Source organism: Oryctolagus cuniculus, chromosome 2 (assembly GCF_051225735.1).
Source record: "Oryctolagus cuniculus isolate XC-2025 breed Fujian yellow rabbit chromosome 2, ASM5122573v1, whole genome shotgun sequence".
NCBI classification, from domain to species: Eukaryota; Metazoa; Chordata; class Mammalia; order Lagomorpha; family Leporidae; genus Oryctolagus; species Oryctolagus cuniculus.
The window spans coordinates 141440924-141460383 of record NC_142868.1 but is presented as its reverse complement, the minus strand read 5'-3'; the positions used below and the strand labels follow the sequence as shown (position 1 = coordinate 141460383).

The window sequence follows — 19460 nt, the reverse complement described above, 5'->3', positions numbered from 1 at the left end:
ATATTTCAAATGCTCTAAAACTTCCCTGACTACCTCAGCCTGAAGTAACCTCACCTTCTCTAAACAGAGCCGTTCGTGTTTGCTCAGTTAAACTGACAAGAGGTTGACTCATAGCATCCCAACTCTTGCTTCCTTCAGCGATTTAAACCTTTGCTTATTGTTCAGCTTGGTGTGTATATTATTTTCTGGTCTGGGAAAGACCTCATATTAAATTGTTCTGTATACAACCTTGCCATAACAGACAAATAATAAGTACTTGCAAACTTGAAAACCTACAAACAAGAAATCTAGGAAGGCCATAAACTCTAATTTCTTTTTACTTGGATGATTTGTATGTTTGTGTCCCTCTCATTCGTTTTCAGAGTTTACATTTATTGTTTATTTAAATAAATTAAACATTTAAGTTAGCAATGAAGATCATAAATATCTAATATCAATTTATAAGCCCAAGAAGAGCGAAAAATTCTAAGGAACCACCAAGAACAAGTTACCAAAAAGGAAAAGGAAAAACTGGTTTCAGCTACAGAATGATGTCCATATTTCACATCTAATAAAATATCATGAACAAATGAGGTGAAAACGTAGAAAGATAATTAGTCTTGTCAAATAGAAATAGGTGTGGGGGGGGGCGTGTGTTTTAAATTAAAAAATGAAATCCAAGGCTACTTTGCTTAATGAAGCCCAGTTCTTTCATCTTTTAAAATGACAGAGTAAAAAGTGGAGTTGGGGAGAACGGAGATTTAGGACCTCCCTTCAGACATTAATAAACACTACTCCACATTCTAAAACTATTAGACATAATTTCGCATAATTGCCAATCTTTCCTGAGCAAAGGCATGCAACTCAGTTGTTTTAACTGCTAAACTTTTTTCACAAAGAGAGCGATCACCTCAACTGAGAACTTGAGGTGCGTGCCTTCCGAGAGGCATTGCGATGAAACGTATTCTTTGCCCTGTACATGAACACAGAATTTTTATTTTCTCAAACTCACCATAAGGAAATTGTAGACACATATTTGTTGAGACCAAAAGATAATTTTCTATGACGCTGTACTGAAGAAAATTCATGAACGCAGAATGAAGACGTTTGTTTTTATACCCTCTCAGACAAATTCCACTCTGTTGAATCCTGAAATTGTATAGACCTCAAAAATATTTCACTCTGCGGACATACGCTTTCCTACAGTGACTTCCTGTCCAGCTTGTCTCATCAGTCTAATTTCGATCGCAACCCCTCAAGGCAGATACCATGTATTTTGCAGTGTTTTCTTTAGAGCAACATTATGCTGACAAGTTCAGTAAATCTTAAATAGCAATAGATTTTCCATTGCTGCCCTCCGCTAACTCCTGTCTGTCTCTTCTGGCCTCCTAGTTTCAATGCTTGCCGTTGATTGTCCTTTCACTGAACTTGGCAGTCAAGTTTTGATCATTCATTTGCCAGATCTAGTCTTTAATATGCAGCAAAAGAAAGGAAGCGAAGAAATAAGGGAGCGAGAGAAGGAAGAACGGAGAGAGGCAGGGAGGGAGGCGGAAGGGAGGAAGGGAAGGAAGGGCCCTATTGAATAGTATTGATTATAGTGAACCTAAAGATAGCTTTTCTTACTTGGGTAAAACATGTTGAAAAGGATTGCCAATATTTGTCAACAGTGTATCTAACCTTTATTATCCCACATATGTATTTAAACTATTCATTTTCTATCTCCTCACCCTATTTACCGAAAAAAAAAAAAAAAAAAAAGAGAGAGAGAGAGAGAGAGAGAGAGAAGAAGAAGAAGAATTTAATCAGTCAGTTAAGTCAACTCTAATACTGAATTGAATTCCTTCCTGGAAATATTTGTTAGGATATTTTTAAAGTTGTTATACCTTTGTACATACTGAGAAGCAGCAAAATTCATGAGAAAAGTAAATGTGGAGACTCTTTGTAGATGAATAGAAGGCTCTCCCTGGTTGTGCAAACCAGTTAACATATTTCTGCAGGACAACTGGAGAACCTTCCCAGCACACGATGCTAGTCCTGTGCCGACCACAGTGCTTATAATGAATCATTGAATAAATTATTACCATCCACGGAGGCTGCCTCTTTGGATAATTAGCAATTGCAATCTAAGGAGGATAATGTAAAGTACACTTCAGCTTCGACATCAATAGACAAAACGCTGTGGTAAGTAGCTAAATTAGACTGCTTTAAATACTATTTAAAACTTTTATTTTCGATCCTATGCTCTTGTAAATTTCTATTTAACATTATGGTCTATATAATCCTTTTAAGCATATAGATGCAAACTGAGATTTCTTAACACAGAATTAGAATTACACTATAATTTTAGGAATTTATCAAATAAAAGACTTGAAGGCAGAATTTATTATAGGTGTATAAATAAACAGAATGTAGAAACTGTGTCTACCATGTTCCATAGCTTTCATTTTTGCTCTGGTTTCGTGCGTGCACTTATAATAATGAGAGACGTGGAACAGATCCTATAGCTACTAATTTGATTATATCTCTATCTATGAATTAAGGTGATGGGTGTATTTCATGTGGGAAATTCAGTGCTCTAAAGCTGAAATACAGGTTTTATGACCTCTGTAGCGATCTCTATTTTGTAGCTTAATAAGACCTTTGGAAATTTAACACTGGGTAGAAGATTCTCTGGGACTAGTATTCTTACTGCTTTGTGAGTAAGATCTAAACTTAAGTAAGAAGAATGTAAATGTTTTGCAAGTTCTTATTAGCAGAAAACTTTTTATTATTACAAATGACTATAAGATAAATTTAATATAAATTATATCAAAAACAAAAAAGAGGGGTACATATATATTATTGGCCCCAAATTCAGATACAAACCAGGGGAAGAAATCCTCTTTCCAGTCATGATCAAAAATACACCTGGACATTGATTTCTTACTTCCTTAGTCTTTCATGACATATGCAGAAAGGTTACCAACTGCAACTACAAAAGAAAAAGAAGCATTCAATCAGATCATTACAATACATAGCCTCCAAGGTTGTTTCATAAATACAAAGCTATTTTAAAAAGATGGTTTAAAATACAAAGGAAAAATGACTTACAAGTATGTATAATCGGAACAATACTGCTGTAATAATAGAATATTCTCCAAAAAGCTCAAAACATACTTTTTACAAATTAGCATCTCCTAATAATTAATGTAGAGAAGTGTATAGCCTGTATTTGACCACTGGACTTTTTAAAAAAGAGACAGCTTTGTCTTATACTGTTAGAAATATATTTTAAAACTAAGTGACCAGAAGAAATTGCCACTGGCAAAGCATTAACAAGAAAGAGATCTCGATAAAATTACCAGTGAGACACTGAGTCATTTCTTCTGTTAGTGAAAGTCATAGGCAAAAGTTCTAAAATTATACAATTACAAAAATAAATCAAGTCAGTGTGTCATTTCTGCTTTTCCACGTTAATAAATTAACCATGTAACATTGTTCAAAATTATGTCAGTTACGCATATAATAATCTTTTAAATTAATGAAGTGATGAAGCAGTTTGACGACACCCATGATTTACAGGGCTGCTTTTAGCTAATGTTAAAAGCCTTTCATTTAATAAATTGCCCCCTTGAGAAATTACCAAAAATGAATATTTTCAATGCTAAATGTTTCAAGGTTTACACTTTTTCAATATATTAACAAATGGCAAGGGCGATGCATTTTTCAAAGTATGTCTTCTTTTACATATATTTAATTGAAATTAATTAGTATATTACTTCTGAAAAAATGCTTATACAAGATTATTCATGAGAATTTTTGTGAAGTAATAAAGCTGAATTTAAACAATGAAATCAATCATATCTTTACAAAATTTGTATGATAACTTGGAAATCATTTCAAGCTTTTTGATTAAAGAGGTAATTTCACTTAATCTACATTTTTAAAATACAGCTAGTGCTCTAGACTCTTAGATTAATTAGTATCTTAATTCTTTGTTTGCATTATTTATCAAGATTGAATAAGCTTGATAATTTTTGTAATAATTTCTGCCTTGTTAACCTTTAAACATTCCTTTATGAATTCTTATATGTGGTTTTTTAACTCCAGTGTATTTCTTGGTTCTGTAATGAATAACAACAATCAGACCTCACAATCAAAGTATATCATTTCCATTGTCTTAGACATGTCTGAATACAAGAGAAATAATATCTTATGAAGAGATGTTACATAAATTCGTTAGGAAAGCAAAATAGATTTCAGTCAAACCAGGATATATTTGCCTGTGACAATAACAAGGAAAAAACGGAGCTAAATCTAACCAGCAAAAAAAGCCTGAAATTGATGTTCCTGTGCTTACAGATTTGTTTTCATAATGTGGAGTCTGATTTTTATTCCACTTCTGAATTAGTAATGTGCCTAGGACATTGGGCCAATTTCTTTTCAAAGCATTTGCAGCTTCAGCCCTGAACACAAGAATAATTAATTCGTGCTTCTTGAACCCAGTGGATGTGATTTTGGGCAGGCAGATGTCAAGGAAATAATTTTTAGAATTATTATAGTCGATGGCAATGTAATAGAGAATTGCCTGTTGGCATTTCAAGTGATTTTAAGGAATTGCAAACTTTCATCAATGAATTTGTAATGCATACTAATAATGGACTCTCATGGGTTTTTAGTCTATATACAGTGAAACAGAATTTTAAGCAAATTATTTTCCTTTTAAAATGGCTTGAAGGAAATAATAAAAGTGTTGGGAATGCAAGACTTCAGCTTTTTTATAATATATCTACACATCAAACTAGTCATGAATACAATTATTAGAGTGATCTAGATAAAAAGTTCAAAAGAATCAATGATCTTTCAAATACACAACTTTGGTATATGAACACTTGCAGGAGAATCCCTGTCTACTCTTAGAGCTCCATTTACACTCCTATCACTTCCCCCTGCTGAGTTTGCACAGTCTGCAGAGGTCTCCTCATATTTTGGAACAACATCATATAAGCTTTAGGATGGCAAAGCACAAAATGTTGCCTGTCTCAATGTTTGAAATGTCTAGTATCGTTAGCGCTGATGTTGAACTCTTTATGATCATTAAGATTCTTTCCAGAGAGTATCTTCAATGAAAACAAAATTGTATGGATATAGAAATTGATAAAAAAAAAAAAATCCTTGCCTGGCTGAACTAAAATCTGCTGAAATCACAATAGCTAGAGAGGTGGGAGGGAAACCAAGAGTTCCAGGGAATCTATGATTATCAACCAAAGGACCATTTATCCTACTTGGAAAAGGTAATATTGCAATAAAAGCTTAACTTCTGGTAGATCAAATCTCATGTTCTAATTCCCACTAAATATGGAGAATATGATTGGACATCCTTGGACCTTAGCTTTCTCTATGCTTAAAGTAGAATTTCAATAATTATTTTTAGCAAGAATTATAGCATTTTTTTTTTTGCTTTCCTGGGTGGAACTGAAGAAACTCAATGAGGTAATATATGAAGGCATTTTTTCGCATGAAAGAATTATGTTATGTAGATCTGAAATTTAAGTAACTTTTGACTTTTCCAAGCTTCAGAAAGTACATAATGATTCTTAAAACTTACAGGTTAAATATTTATTTATACTCTATGCATTTATTTTTATATATTAGAAAGTGCTTATGGTTCCTGCAACAGATTTTCGTTTAAGTATGTTCAATTGGGCTAATAAATTTACATTCCTTGTACATACTCAGCATAATGCCAGCAGGAGAGGAGTTTCCCAAAGGTGGAGGAAAGCCTTTACCCTCCTCTCCACCCTTGCCCCATGTCATGTTCTAAATGGAAAGTTTACATATGAAATTTACTCCTCGTTGAAACAGACAGACGGGGCTGAGTGGCTCACAGGTGTAACCCGCGCTTTTTGCATGGCAAAGCCACACTTTGGAAGTCAGGCAAGTCTTTGACTTTTTCAACCCTGAGAGCAGCAAAATGTGGCTGTGTTTTTTTCAAAACAGAGTGCAGTATGCAGACACAGATCCAATAAAATACTCTATTTATCGGCTGAGCATTAACAGCATCTCTTATTTTACTCCTGTGACCCTCGCAGGCAGTTAGTCACACATTCCAATTGAGCCGATGCCACAAAAAAGATCCCTTATGTATAACGAAAGAGAAGAAGCCTAATTGGCCATCAACCTCTCCCTTCCAGCTTGCCTGGTGTCACAACACAGGGTTTCAAACTCGTCGCTCTTAGGGTCAAGTGATCAGGCAAGAAGACGAAGGCGAACAAAGCTAAGCATGCGATGCAGGACCAGTGCCTTGCCCCACATCACCAATGCTGGCCACCCCATCTCCTGGATCAGTGCTTGTCAAGGCACCCAGTATGCAACACTGCACGTTACGCAGAGCAACACTGGTTACTCTGGTGTCATCATATTTATTTTTACTAGTATCTTCTGTTCATGGCAGCAGTATTACAATCTCATTTATGAAAACAGAATAAAATCCCCTGTTAAAATAAATCTATGTATATGTTACAAATGGTGTGATAATAATGGTGAAGAAAGTTTATGAAAACCTGAACTTGAGAGCACACTGAGCCAAAGAATGGAAAAGCAACTGTGGGGGAGAGTACCCACTCCCCCATCTTGGAAAGTTTTGGTAATAATTTTAGAGTTTTTTATTGATTACTGGGGTTTTTATTCAGTCTCTTTCTGGCATGATCCAAGTAGGCAAGATGAATCACCATTTTACAGATGGGGAAATGGCGGCTCCCAAGGCCCGAGTGAGCCACTGAAAGTCACACAGTTACGAGTGCTGGGGGAGAAGCAGTAAGTCTTCAAAGTGAGGCTTCCTGAACCAGACTGTCGAAGGGAGACGGTAACATGGGAGCTGAAGTATTGCTTTCATATTAAATTTGCGCATTCACCTAAAAAGCAGTATTTTACTACGTTTTCCAACTATCCAAGAAATAGTACAAAAACTCCTTTTAAGTAATATAATATACGAACCCAACTGAACTAATTAGTTCACCATGGTGTTAGGACGCTAACTAATGATGGTGATAAAGCATTTTATTGATGCCATATTAAATACGAAAAATGCCCATTACTTGTATCAATGTTTGATATTTATATTCAATGAAATTATAGGTAAAGAAAATTCTGCATATTGGGCAGTGATTACTCTTCTGATCAGTCCTCGGAGAGGGATTTAAGCCTGTCCGCCACGCTGCTGAGGACGTGGGCATTTGTGTAGTGATGGACCTGGAGATGCTGCTATCCAGGTGCTTCACAGGCAAGAAGAGAAGGTGGTAACTTGGTTTGCCACTGTGTTTACAAAACAAAAAAAGCAAGTCATTATTTCCAGGCAAAATTTGTGTTTTCCATTGCAAATGTGGTCATCAGTCTGTGCACTGAGATCAGGTATCCTAAGAGATCCTAAATTAAAATGGCCCCTCAGAAATGTAAATATAGTTGGCCCTACATACCTGTGCCATCCGGAGTTGAGGATTTAACACACTGCACATTAAAAAATATTCAGGGGGAAAAAATTGTGTCTGAACTGAGCTTGTTTAGACTTTTTTCTTTGTCATTATTCCCTAAACAACACAAATAGCAACTCGTGACATAGCATTTACATTGTGTTAAGTATTGTAAGTAATGAAGAGATGATTTAAAGTATATCAGAGGATTAGATGCAAATACTGTATATTTTATACAAATGGGCTTGAATGCTCTCTTTTCATATCTAAAATGGGGCTTGGAATCAAGCCCCTACCACTATAGAGGAATGACTGTATTTTTAAGGGACAGGATGTAGGCTCAGTCCCAATTCAAAGTTACACACGTGTAGGGCATGGCAATAAAATCTCCAGTATCACCAGGGAGTTAAACATGTTCAAGGCCTCAGTCTGGGAAGCCATACTTTTTTTTTTTAATTTTTTTATTTATTTGGCAGATAGAGTTAGACAGTGTGAGAGAGAGAGACAGAGAGAAAGGTCTTCCTTCCATTGGTTCACTCCCCAAATGGCCGCTACAGCCGGCGCTGCGCCGATCCGAAGGCAGGAGCCAGGTGCTTCTTCCTGGTCTCCCATGCGGGTGCAGGGTCCAAGCACTTGGGCCATCCTCCACTGCCTTCCCGGGCCACAGCAGAGAGCTGGACTGGAAGAGGAGCAACTGGGACTAGAACCCGGTGCCCATATGGGATGCCAGCGCCGCAGACGGAGGATTAACCAAGAGAGCCAAGGTGCCGGCCCAGGAAGCCATACTTTTTAATAAGCCAAAAGTACGTAAAGAAAGACGTTTGATATGCCTGTGATTTTCCAATAAAAATAGCCAATCGGAAGGTCCTCTGGTAGAAAATTTGACTTACTTTGGAGTCTGATTTGTATTGTTTTTTCAAAAGAATAAAAATGCTACTTGTTTTAATAGCATGTCTTTGCATTTTCTAAGAGGGCATCTCCTTTAGTGATACAGACAGTATCAATCTGACACAAGGTAGACGTGTAATCTGAAATAAAGCTCTCTAATGTAAGGAAATGTAACCTCCACTGGAGTGAGGGGCTAGAGACAGACCACTTACACAGGCATAATTATTCGAACCCCTGACCTTTCATACTGAAATTAGTGAGCATTTTCATTTTCCATATGCAATCACTTACTGTCCTTTTTCTGCTATTAGTGTTTCAAGAAGCAGGGACATTTAAATGAAAAAAGAAGTGGGGGGAAGCCCTCCGTTAATTTGAAGCTGAGCCTCTGATTCACTAAAATTGACAAAAGAGGATACTCTTGATAACTGCCATTCTCCAGCAGTGCAGCTTCGCAGAGAGGAGATGGGCCCGAGGGAGAGCAGCTGGGTGACTCCACGCGGAATCTTCCTGTTGATGGAGAGCAATGTCTTTCACAGCAAAGCGTTATTTTTCAGATCTTTTGAACAAGAGCCCTCTTACAGATAAAACTGCACAGACAGCTCGCTTGTAAATGCCCCTAACTGAACACGTCTCCGCTCACTTCACTGGCACTTTGGCACCTTCTGAGTAGGAGTTCTTTAAAAACCCCAGATGATGAATTGCAAACAGCTGGAAACCTGCTAGCTCTGAGAAGCTCGCCACAAGCAACTTGCCTGGCCCCGAGAGTCCAGGTTCTGGCTAGTCTTGGAGAGAGTAAGGGTTAATAGCTGCGCAAAGCACCTGTGTGTGCTTCACTGCCTTCAGGTCCATTTGATTAAAGGGGGCAGCGAACTGCGCCAGCCACCAGTCCACAGCTTTTACCAGTCCCACCTCTATTCTGACTTGAGATCAGGAGTCACAGCCTGACTCCTTACAACTGCCATGGGAGGCATTTTCCTCTCTGTCTCCAAGCAGTTGGCAACTCTTCAAAATGATCACCTCTCGCAAAGGAGCAGACAGTCGTTAGCTGTTAAACTGTCACACTGATCTGTATATACGGAGGGTGAAGAACTGCGGAAGTCAGTCCTGCCTGTGGCCGCAACAAAGGACCACAGCAAAGAGGCGCTCAGTGCATGGAAGCGCCTGGAGGCAGAGTGGAGGGTGCCTCCGGACCAGAGCGAATGAAAGAATCAAGCCAGGGTCTGCCGTATTTTACCTCGGCTCCTTGACACCAGAGTGAACCTGATCACACAGGTCTGTGTTAGTGCTGGGCAGACCTGAACATGTCGGTGATTCAGGTTGAATGAGCCTTCCTGAAGTTCACATGCATACCTCAGCTATTTCTACAACTTTCCCCCTTCCTTGCCCCTGTCAAGAGACCAGCCCTCTCCCCCAGCCCTGCGGTGGTGGCTCCTATTTCTTTAAAGAAGGTGATAGTTGAAAAACGGAAAGAGACTGCATAATCTTGGTGGGGTTAAAGAGAAAGTCAGTTTTGCATCACCACCTCCAAATAATAGCAGTTACAAGCAAAACCCTTGTTGAGCAGCTTCTAGGCACAGGCCCCTGAAATTAGAGCAGACAGTAAAAAGCAGTAATACTATATGAAGAGAAGAGAATAAAGCATTTAAGTCTTGCCTCTTTGCCAGGATAACCCCAAAGAGAGATGCGGGTTGGAGGAACCAAGCCCAGAATTGAGCGGTTTGCATAAGACTAACCTCCAAGAAAGGGAAGGAAAGCAAAGCTTCATTTATTACCAACAAGTACCAAACTTCAAAACAGTATTTCTTCACCAGGGGTGAAGGGCAGAATCCTTCACACAGGGGCCGGGGCTCATCCTAAAACTTCAGACTCCAACACCCCGAGGCCGGAAACTCATTTTGACCTACATCCTGGGTAAGACTAGCCCTAGGTTTGTGGTCTCAAACCTGGATGATTAATTAGAAGAATCTCCTGGGGGCTTAACAAAATACAACCTGCTGGCCTCTGTTCTGTTCCTAGGGGGTGGGAATCTTTGGAGGTGGGACCACAGAACACGAGCTGCTGAAAGTCCCGCCCCTCCCACTATGCAAGTCTGATTATTGGCCAGACTTAGGAACCACTGCTTTATGCCACGCCCAAGTCCCAACACTAGCACAGTTCAGCTGAGTAGGTCCACCCGGGGTGCAGGAGCTGTGGTTTAATAATATCTGGTGTGAGCATCATGAAGACTGTACTGCGTGAGAGCAGTTCTGGGGTGGTGAACTTGAAGCTTGATTGGAAGTCTTTGTGGCTCTCATCAAATCATTTGTTTACATGTTCCAAAAAGCAACTCTACCAAGCATCCCTCTGGTGCCAAGCACTGTTTTAGAACTTGGGGAGTTCATAATCTAGTGATGGAGATAAATGCACACCCAATTATAAGTCACAGTACAAAGACAAGGTGGAGATGAGATGTAAACATGAAGGAGGCAGTAGGTAACTCTGCCCGCTAGGTCTCTCCGGGCAGTTTCGCAGGGGACAACTAGGCTGACTTTACCGGAAGGCAGGAATTCCAGGTGGAGGAAAAAGTAGGTAAAGCAGCCGCAGTGCTTCTCGGGTGTGGGCCTCAGACCGCCGTGACCAGGGCCATATCACTGGGCTCACTTGAGAACAAGGCAACAAGGATCTCTTGGAGTGGAACCTAGAAATGTGCATTTCTGTTGAACTTCCTGGTGATTCTGAAAACCTGGCTTGTGAACAATACTGGCAAATTGACTAGAAAAGGCCAGGTTTCATTGGGGGATACACAGACACAGGGTGTTAAGGTGGGGGCCCTTTTTAAGGCACTGATAACCAAGTAAGATTTCTGCTCCTGGGAAAGGTGAACAACCAAGACCAGATTCGCCCTCCTACCTGAAAGATATGCAACAGGAGCAAGTGTTCTACCTAGTAGCTAAGATGCCCCCGGGGAAGCCAGCATCCCACGTCAGAGTGCCTGGGCTCAGGTCTCGGCTCTGCTCCTAATTCCAGTTTCCTGCTAATGGGCGCCCTGGGAGGCAGCAGGTCATGGCTCAAGTGTTAGCGTTCATACAACCTATGTAGGAGGCTCAGACTGAATCCTGGCTATTGGTTTCAGCTTTGCCTAGCCTCAGCTGTTGAAGGTGTTTGGGTAGTGAACCAGTGGACCGGAGATAATTTCTGGGTGTGTTTCTTTGCTTCTATCTCTCTGCCTTTCAAACAAATAAAATGAATACAAATTAAAAAAAAAATAGGAAGGGGACAAGAAGGGTAAGCATTTGGCACAGTAAGGTGCTGCTTGGAATGCTCACATCCTGTATTGGTACCCAATTCTAGCTTCCTGCTAAGGCCTACCACGGGAGGCAGAAGGAGATGGCTCAAAAAAAAGATGGTCCCTATGATCCATGGGAGAGACTCAGATTGAGTTCCTAGCTCCCATCTTCAGCTTGGGCCACTCCTGGCTGTTGCAGGCATTTAAAGAGTGACCCAGTGGATAGAAGATCTCTCTCTCTCTCTCTCTCTCTCTCTCTCTTCCCCCCTCAAATAAATTTCTTGAAAATTTAAAGAAGGGGATAAAGAAAAGGCAAGGAAAGATTCTACTCAGAACCTCAGAGGAGCTTGTTTCCCCAGACACCTTTCCTACAGACTTCCAGCCCCTAGAACTGAGAGATAATGTTTCTACTGTTGATGAGGGCACCTATGAAAAACTTAACAACCAAACTTACAACTCATACCTGATGAAGAAAGATTGATCAGGAGTAAGACAGGGGTGCCTATTTGTACCACCCAATTCAACACTATTCTAGAGAATCTACCTATTACAATATGATAAGGAAAAGAAAAAAAACTCATTCACATTGGAACAGAAGTGTACCTTTTTTTTAACTTTTATTTAGTAAATATAAATTTCCAAAGTACAGCTTATGGATTACAATGGCTCCCCCCCCATAACTTCCCTCCCACCCACAACCCTTCCAACTCCCACTCCCTCTCCCATTCCATTCACATCAAGATTCATTTTCAATTATCTTTATATACAGAAGATCAATTTAGTATATATTAAGTAAAGATTTCAACAGTTTGCACCCACACAGAACATAAAGTGTAAAATACTGTTTGAGTTCTAATTATAGCATTAATTCACATTGAACAATACATTAAAGACAGAGACCCTACATGAGGAGTAAGTGCACAGTGACTCCTGTTGTTGACTTAATAAATTGACACTCTTGTTTATAGTGTCAGTAATCTCCCTAGGCTCTAGTCATGAGTTGCCAAGGCTATGGAAGCCTTTTGAGTTCGCCGACTTTGATCTTATTTAGACAAGGTCATAGTCAAAGTGGAAGTTCAGAAGTGTACCTATAACTTCATAAAGCATGGCCATCTACGTATTAAATTATGTAAATTACATAAAAGCTACTAAAGCCAATAAGTTAGTTTAGCAAAGTTACAAGACATAGCATCAAAATACAAAACTCATTGTATTTCTATATAGTAACAACAAACTATGAGAAATTAACATTTTAAAAACTATTATTACAACATCAAAAAGTATGAAATTCAGGACTTTTGGTTTCAGCTCTGACAAACAGAGCTTAGAAGTCATTACTTCCATCTTTGCAACTAGAAAAAAATTTAAAAATTGCAAATCAACAACTTTTCCTGGACTGGACTCATCTGAGAATTGAAGTCACAGGACAAAATGCTATCCAAAATATAGAGACCCAGATTAATAGAGACCCACAGCTGGTATCTGCTCATCCAGAGCAAAAGCACGTGTGAGTATAAACTGTTAACAGCTCTTCAAAGGTCGTTTTGACAATTTACCGAAGGCTGAGTGAGTACCAATATGTTAGGGAGTAGCAGTGGAGGCTGCAGCCTAGGACTGCCAACACACACTCTTGTAGGTTTCATCTCCAGAAATCTCACCAAATTCTTATGATGAATAACCCAAGAGAGGTACCCTGTGGCTCTGGCAGGAGGAGGGGAAGAGGGCTCATTCTGAAGTACTCCCGGAGCATTCTCCAAGCTGCTCGGGCTGGACTGCACCGAGCCTTCACCTAGGGGAAGGGCAGTGACCCAGCTTCAGTGCCCCCCGACAGGCCTGTCTCACCCAAGGGTGCCATGAGAAGCTGGGAAATACCCCACAGGGGTGAGGGATACCCTCTCTGCAGGCTGCATAAGGCCCGCAAGATTATTGGTCTGCCCCTGCCAAGGCAACCATGGCTGAGACTTAAAATTCAATTAATCTATAGCAGGCTATTTTTTTTAAGATTTATTTTTAATTTTATTTAAGATATACAAATTTCATGTATTTCATATATATAGTTTTAGGAACATAGTGATACTTCCCACCCTACCCCCCCATGCTCAGCAGGCTAATTTTTAAATTGATAATATTTTATAGCCCATGAACCATGTTATAAATATCCAAAGACTCTTGGCAGAGAAAAAGGTTCCCCACCCATGCCACAGAGGCACAGGCATACTAAAACTGAGATTGAATCATCAGGTTGTAGAATGCTTCCTGTCTCCAAAACACTATCAGAATTACAGGGCTCCAGTATATAAAGAGTGGATTATAGGGGGCCGGTGCTGTGGCGCAGTAGGTTAATCCTCCACCTGTGGTGCCAGCATCCCGTGCGGGTGTCAGTTCTAGTCCCAGCTGCTGCTTTTCTGATCCAACTCTCTTTGGCCTGGGAAAGCAGTAGAAGATGGCCCAAGTCCTTGGGCCCCTGCACCCACATGGGAGACCTGAAAGAATCCCTGGCTCCCAACTTCAGATCAGGTAGGCTAAGCTCTGGCCGTTGCAACCATTTGGGGAGTGACCAGGGATGGAATACCTCTCTCTCTGTGTCTCCCTCTCACTGTCTGTAACTCTACTTTTCAAACAAATAAATAAATCTTGAGGAAATAAAAAGAGTGGATTACAGGTGCAGGAGTTAATAGGCAAAAACACTATTTAAGGAGTTGTTCTCTGAGAAGCCCAAAGACAGCAGGGGAGACAACAACAAGGACCCAGTAAAACGTGACATCTTACAGGACAAAACTTTCATCTTACTTACATCTACAAACTTACATCTACAGAAAACATTAAACATAGCCCGATTCCCCAAGGCAAATCAGCACAAGTCCTCATACTTGAAAGTAATTGCTGATATAATGTGCATTAATATCTACCATGTTTGTAACTGCTTTCTCTGTATTACGCGTATTTGTTCTTTATCTCTTTTTCTGCCTTCTCTACTTGATTGGCTCTAGTTCATTTGAGCGCATTTTACCTCCTCTCCTAACATAGCAATTGTAATTCTTTTCCAATTTTTTATTGTTTGACCTACAATTTGCAATATACATGTACAGCTAATACTAATGAAAAGAAAGACTGAGTACTTATATTAGTTTTATTTTTTAACATTTATTTATTTTACTTATTTGAAAGAGTGACCAAAGTACAAAAAGAGATCTTTCATCTGCTGATTCACTCCACAAATGCCTGCAATAACTGGGGTTGGGCAAGGTTAAAGTCAGGAACCAGAAACTCAAAGCCAGGTCTCCGGTGTGAGTGTTGGGAACCCGACTACCTGGGCCATCACCTGCCGCCTCCTAAGCTGTGCACTGTCAGAAGGCTGGAATCAGGAGTGGAGTTGGGACTCAAACCAAGGTTATGGGTGTCCCGGGTCGAGTCCTTACCACTGTGCAAACACCCACGCCTGTTATATTAATTTTACAAAAAGCAGACTTTAGAAAAGGAAATTTATCTGGGGCTGGCATTGTGGGTAAAGCTGCAGCCTGCAATTCAGGCATCCTGTATGGGCGCCAGTTCGTGTCCAGGCTAATCCACTTCCGATCCATCTCCTTGCTAATGTGCCTAGGAAAGCAGCAGAAGATGGCCCAAGTGTTTGGGCCCCTGCACCCACATGGGAGATCCGAATGAAGCTCCTCACTCCTGGCTTCTGCCTGGCCCCTGCACTGGCCATTGCAGCCATTTTGAGAGTGAAACCGTGGATGGAAGACCTCTTGCTCTCTGTTTCTCCCTCTCTTTCTGTAACTCTGACTTTCAAAATAAATAAATAAATCTTTAAAAAAAAAAAAAGAAAATTATCAGACATAAAGAGAAGCATTTTGTCAGAATAAAGGGTCAGTCTTCCAAGGAGCTGTCACAATCTTTACTATGTATTCACCTGACAATAGAAAATCAGGACCAGCATTGTGGCATAGTGGGTGAAGATGCAGCCTGCAGTGCTGCTGGCATCCCATAAGGGCATGGGTTTGAGTCCCAGCTGCTCCACTTCTGATCCAGCTCTCTGCTATGGCCTGGGAAAGCAGTAAAAGATGGCTTAAATGCTTGGGCCTCTGCATCCCTGTGGGAGACTCAGAAGAAGCTCAGAAGAACTCCTGGCTCCTGGCTTTGGATCTGCACAGATCTGGCCATTGCAGCCATTTGGGGATCTTTTAAAATATTGCACCTTTAAAAAAAAAAGAAAGGAAAATCAAAATACATGAAGCAAAAGCTGATGAACTGCAAGGAGAAATAGACAAATCCACTGTAATAGTTGAAGACTTCAACACTCCTCTTGACAGATCACAAAGATACAAGATCTATAAGAGCAGAACTATTAATCAGCTTAATCTAATTGACATTTCTGAAACACTCCATCTAACAACAGAATACACATTCCCCTCAAGCCCATACAGAGCTACCACCACATCAACACACTCTAATGATAGAAAAATAGAAATCACACAATGTCCTCAGACCACAATGAAATACAACTAGAAGTTGTAACAGAAAGGTATCTGGAGCAATCCCCAAATATATGGAAATTAGACAGCATATTTCTAAGTAACACAGGAGTCAAGACGATGTCTCAAGGAATTTTTTAAAGTTTTAGACTAAAGAATAAAACATAACATCAAAATCTGCGTGATGCTGTAAAAGCAGTGCTTAGAAAGAAATCTGTGTTTGGGGCTGGCGCTGTGGTGTAGTATGTTAAGCCACTGTCTGCAGCGCCAGCATCCTATGTGGGTGCTGGTTCAAGACCCGGCTGCTCCACTTCCTATCCAGCTCCTTGCTGATGTGCCAGGGAAAGCAGCTGAAGATGGCCCAATGCTTGGGTCCCTGCACCCACATGGGAGATCTAGATGAAACTTCTGGCTCCTGGCTTCAGCCTGGCCCAACCCTGACTATTGTAGCCATTTGGGGAGGGAACCAGTGGATGGAAAATCTCTCTCTCTCTCTCTCTCTCTCTCTCTCCCTCTCACTTTCTCTCCCTTTCTCCTTGTAATTCTGACTTTCAAATAAGTAAGGAAAGAAATCTTTTCTTAAAAAAAATAACAAAAAAAGAAAGAAATTTGTGGCCTGAAGATTGCAGCATCTGTTAGGGGTGGGTGTTGGTGTAGCAGGTAAGACATCCCTTAGGATGCCTGCATTCCATATCGGAGGCCCTGTGTTCAAGTCCCAGCTTCACTCCTATTCCAACTCCCTGCTAATTCATATCCTGAGGGACAGCAGGTGCTGGCTCAAGTAGTTGAGTCCCTGCCACCCATGTGGGGACATCCAGATTGAGTTCCTAGCTCCTGGCTTTGGCCTGGCTCAACTGTTGCTGGTATTTGGAGAGTCAACTAGCACATGAGAGATCTCTGTCTGTCTCTGACTCTTTCTGTTTCTCTTTCTCTAAGTAAATAAAATTTTAAAACAAATGCATATATCAGGAAAGAGTTAAAATCAATGGTGCAAGCTTCCACTTTAAGAAGCTAGAGGTGTGAAAAAGAGTAATTTCAGTCAATCAGTTCAAAGCAAGCAAAAGAAAATCAATAGAAATTAGAGCATAAATCATGATATTGAAAACTGGAAACAATAGAGAAAATTAATGAAACCAAAAGTTGATTCTTGGAAAGATCAATAGGATTGATAAACTTCTAGTCAGGCTGACCAAAAATAAAGAGATGACTCAAATTGTCAATATCAGAAATGAATGGGGCCAGCACTGTGGCTGGTTTGAGTCCCGGCTGCTCCACTTCTGATCCAGCTCTCTGCTGTGACCTAGGAAAGCAATAGAAGATGGTCCAAGTGCTTGCGTCCCTGCACCTGTGTGGGAAACCTGAAAGAAGCTTCTGTCTTCGGATTGGCTCAGCTCCGGCCATTGCAGCCATTTGGAGAGTGAACCAGCAGATGGAAGACTTCTCTCTCTCTGCCTCTGCCTCTCTGTAACTCTGCCTTTCAAAATAAATAAATAAATAAATAAATCTTTTAAAAAAAAAGAAAAAAATGAATTAGGGATTATCAGTACCAATTCAGGAATTTTGAAAGTGCTAACAAAGGATTATTATGAGCATCTCTATGTTTGCAAATTGATAAGTTGAATGGAAAGGACACAAACTGACAATTGCTTTAAAGTCACAATTCTTTTAAAGATACACACTACCGTAACTCAGTAAGATGAGATACAATCTGGATAACCCTATATCCTTTCAGTAAACTGAATCACAAGTTAACAAACTTTCAAGAAGAAAGCTTCAAGTCCAGATGGTTTCATGAGTAAATTCGCCCAAACATTTAAGGGAAAAAATGACATCAGTTCTCCACAATCTCTTTCAGAAAACAGAAACTGAGGAATTCTTCAGAACTTTCTATGAGGCCAGAATTACCCTAATACCAAAACCAGATAAACATGTTATAAGAAAGGAAAAATATAGACATATCACTTGTGAATTTACATGCAAAAAAATTCTCAATAAATTATTAGCAAATTGAATATAACTATATATAGTAAGAATTATAGACTATGACAAAGTGAAATTTTTTCCAGGTATGCAGGGGTGGTACAATATGCAAAAATAGATTAATGTGCTGACGGGCATTTGGCACAGAACTTAAAATGCCACTTGAGGGGCCAGTGCTGTGGTGTAGCAGGTAAAGCTGCCACCTGCGGTATTGGTGTCCCATATGGGCACCAGTTTGTGTCCCAGCTGCTCCATTTCCGATCCAGCTCTCTGCTGTGGCCTGGAAAAGCAGCAGAAGATGGCCCAAGTCCTTAGGCCCCTGCACCCCCATGGGAATCCCGGAAGAAGCTCTAGGCTCCTGGCTTCGGATAGGCACAGCTCTGGCTGTTGCGGCCATCTGGGGAGTGAACCAGCAGATGGGAGACACCCCCACCCCGCCCAGCCTCTGTCTCTCTATAACTGTGACTTTCAAATAAGTAAATAAATCTCAAAAAAATAAATTAAATTAAAATTAAAAACATGCCACTTGAAGGCAACATCCCATATTTGAGTTTCTGGGTTTGAGTCTCAGCTCTGCTTCTTTTTATTTTATTTTAAAGATTTGCTTTATTTATTTGAAAGAGTTACAGAGAGAGGTAGAGACAGAGAGAGAGGTCTTCCATCTGCTGTTTCACTCCCGAGATGGCCACAATGGCCAGAGCTGCGCCAATCCGAAGCCAGGAGCCAGGAGCCAGGAGCCAGGAGCCAGGAGCCAGGAGCTTCTTCCCGGTCTCCCACGCAGGTGCAGGGGCCTGAGAACTTGGGCCGTCTTCCACTGCTTTCCCAGGCCACAGCAGAGATCAGCTCTGTTTCTGATTCCAGTTCCTGCTACTGTGCATCCTGGAAGGCAGCGAGTGATAGTTCAGTTGCTAAGATCCATGTCAGCAATTCGGAGATCCAGACTGAATTTGAGGCTCCTGGCTTTGGACTAGCCTGGCCCCAGCTATTTCAAGCATCTGGGGAGTGAATCAGTCGATAGATAATATCTCTCTCTCTCTTTCTCCCCCTCCTTTTCCAATGAAATGAAAATAAATTTCTAAAAGGTAAATTAATGTAATCTACCACATCAACAGACTAAAGAAGAAAAAGTATATGATCATAGAAACTCAAAGAAAGTTTGACAAAACTCAGTAGTCTTTCATGACATCAATTCTCAGTAAACTAGGAGCAGAGGGACATTTACTCAAACTGACATATAACCCCTACAAAATCCTATAACCAAGACCATACTGAACAGTGAGAAATGAGAAGCTTTTCTGCTAAGACTGGGAACATGGTAAGGGCTTTCCCTCTATCCCTCCCATGACTCCCATTCCATATAGCACTGGAAATCCTACCAATGCAGTAAGACCATTAAAAAAAAGGAAATAGATGGTATATAGGTTGAAA

General features: G+C 40.4%; 1 long non-coding RNA gene across 1 annotated transcript; it reads left to right on the top strand.

The window, feature by feature from the left end:
• Positions 1–1770: 1770 nt before the first annotated feature.
• On the top strand, positions 1771–17578 carry LOC149128075 (uncharacterized). Its single transcript, XR_016229680.1, has 2 exons — positions 1771–2160; positions 17357–17578. It is a non-coding gene; the product is annotated as an uncharacterized LOC149128075 (long non-coding RNA).
• The last annotated feature ends 1882 nt before the right edge of the window (positions 17579–19460 follow it).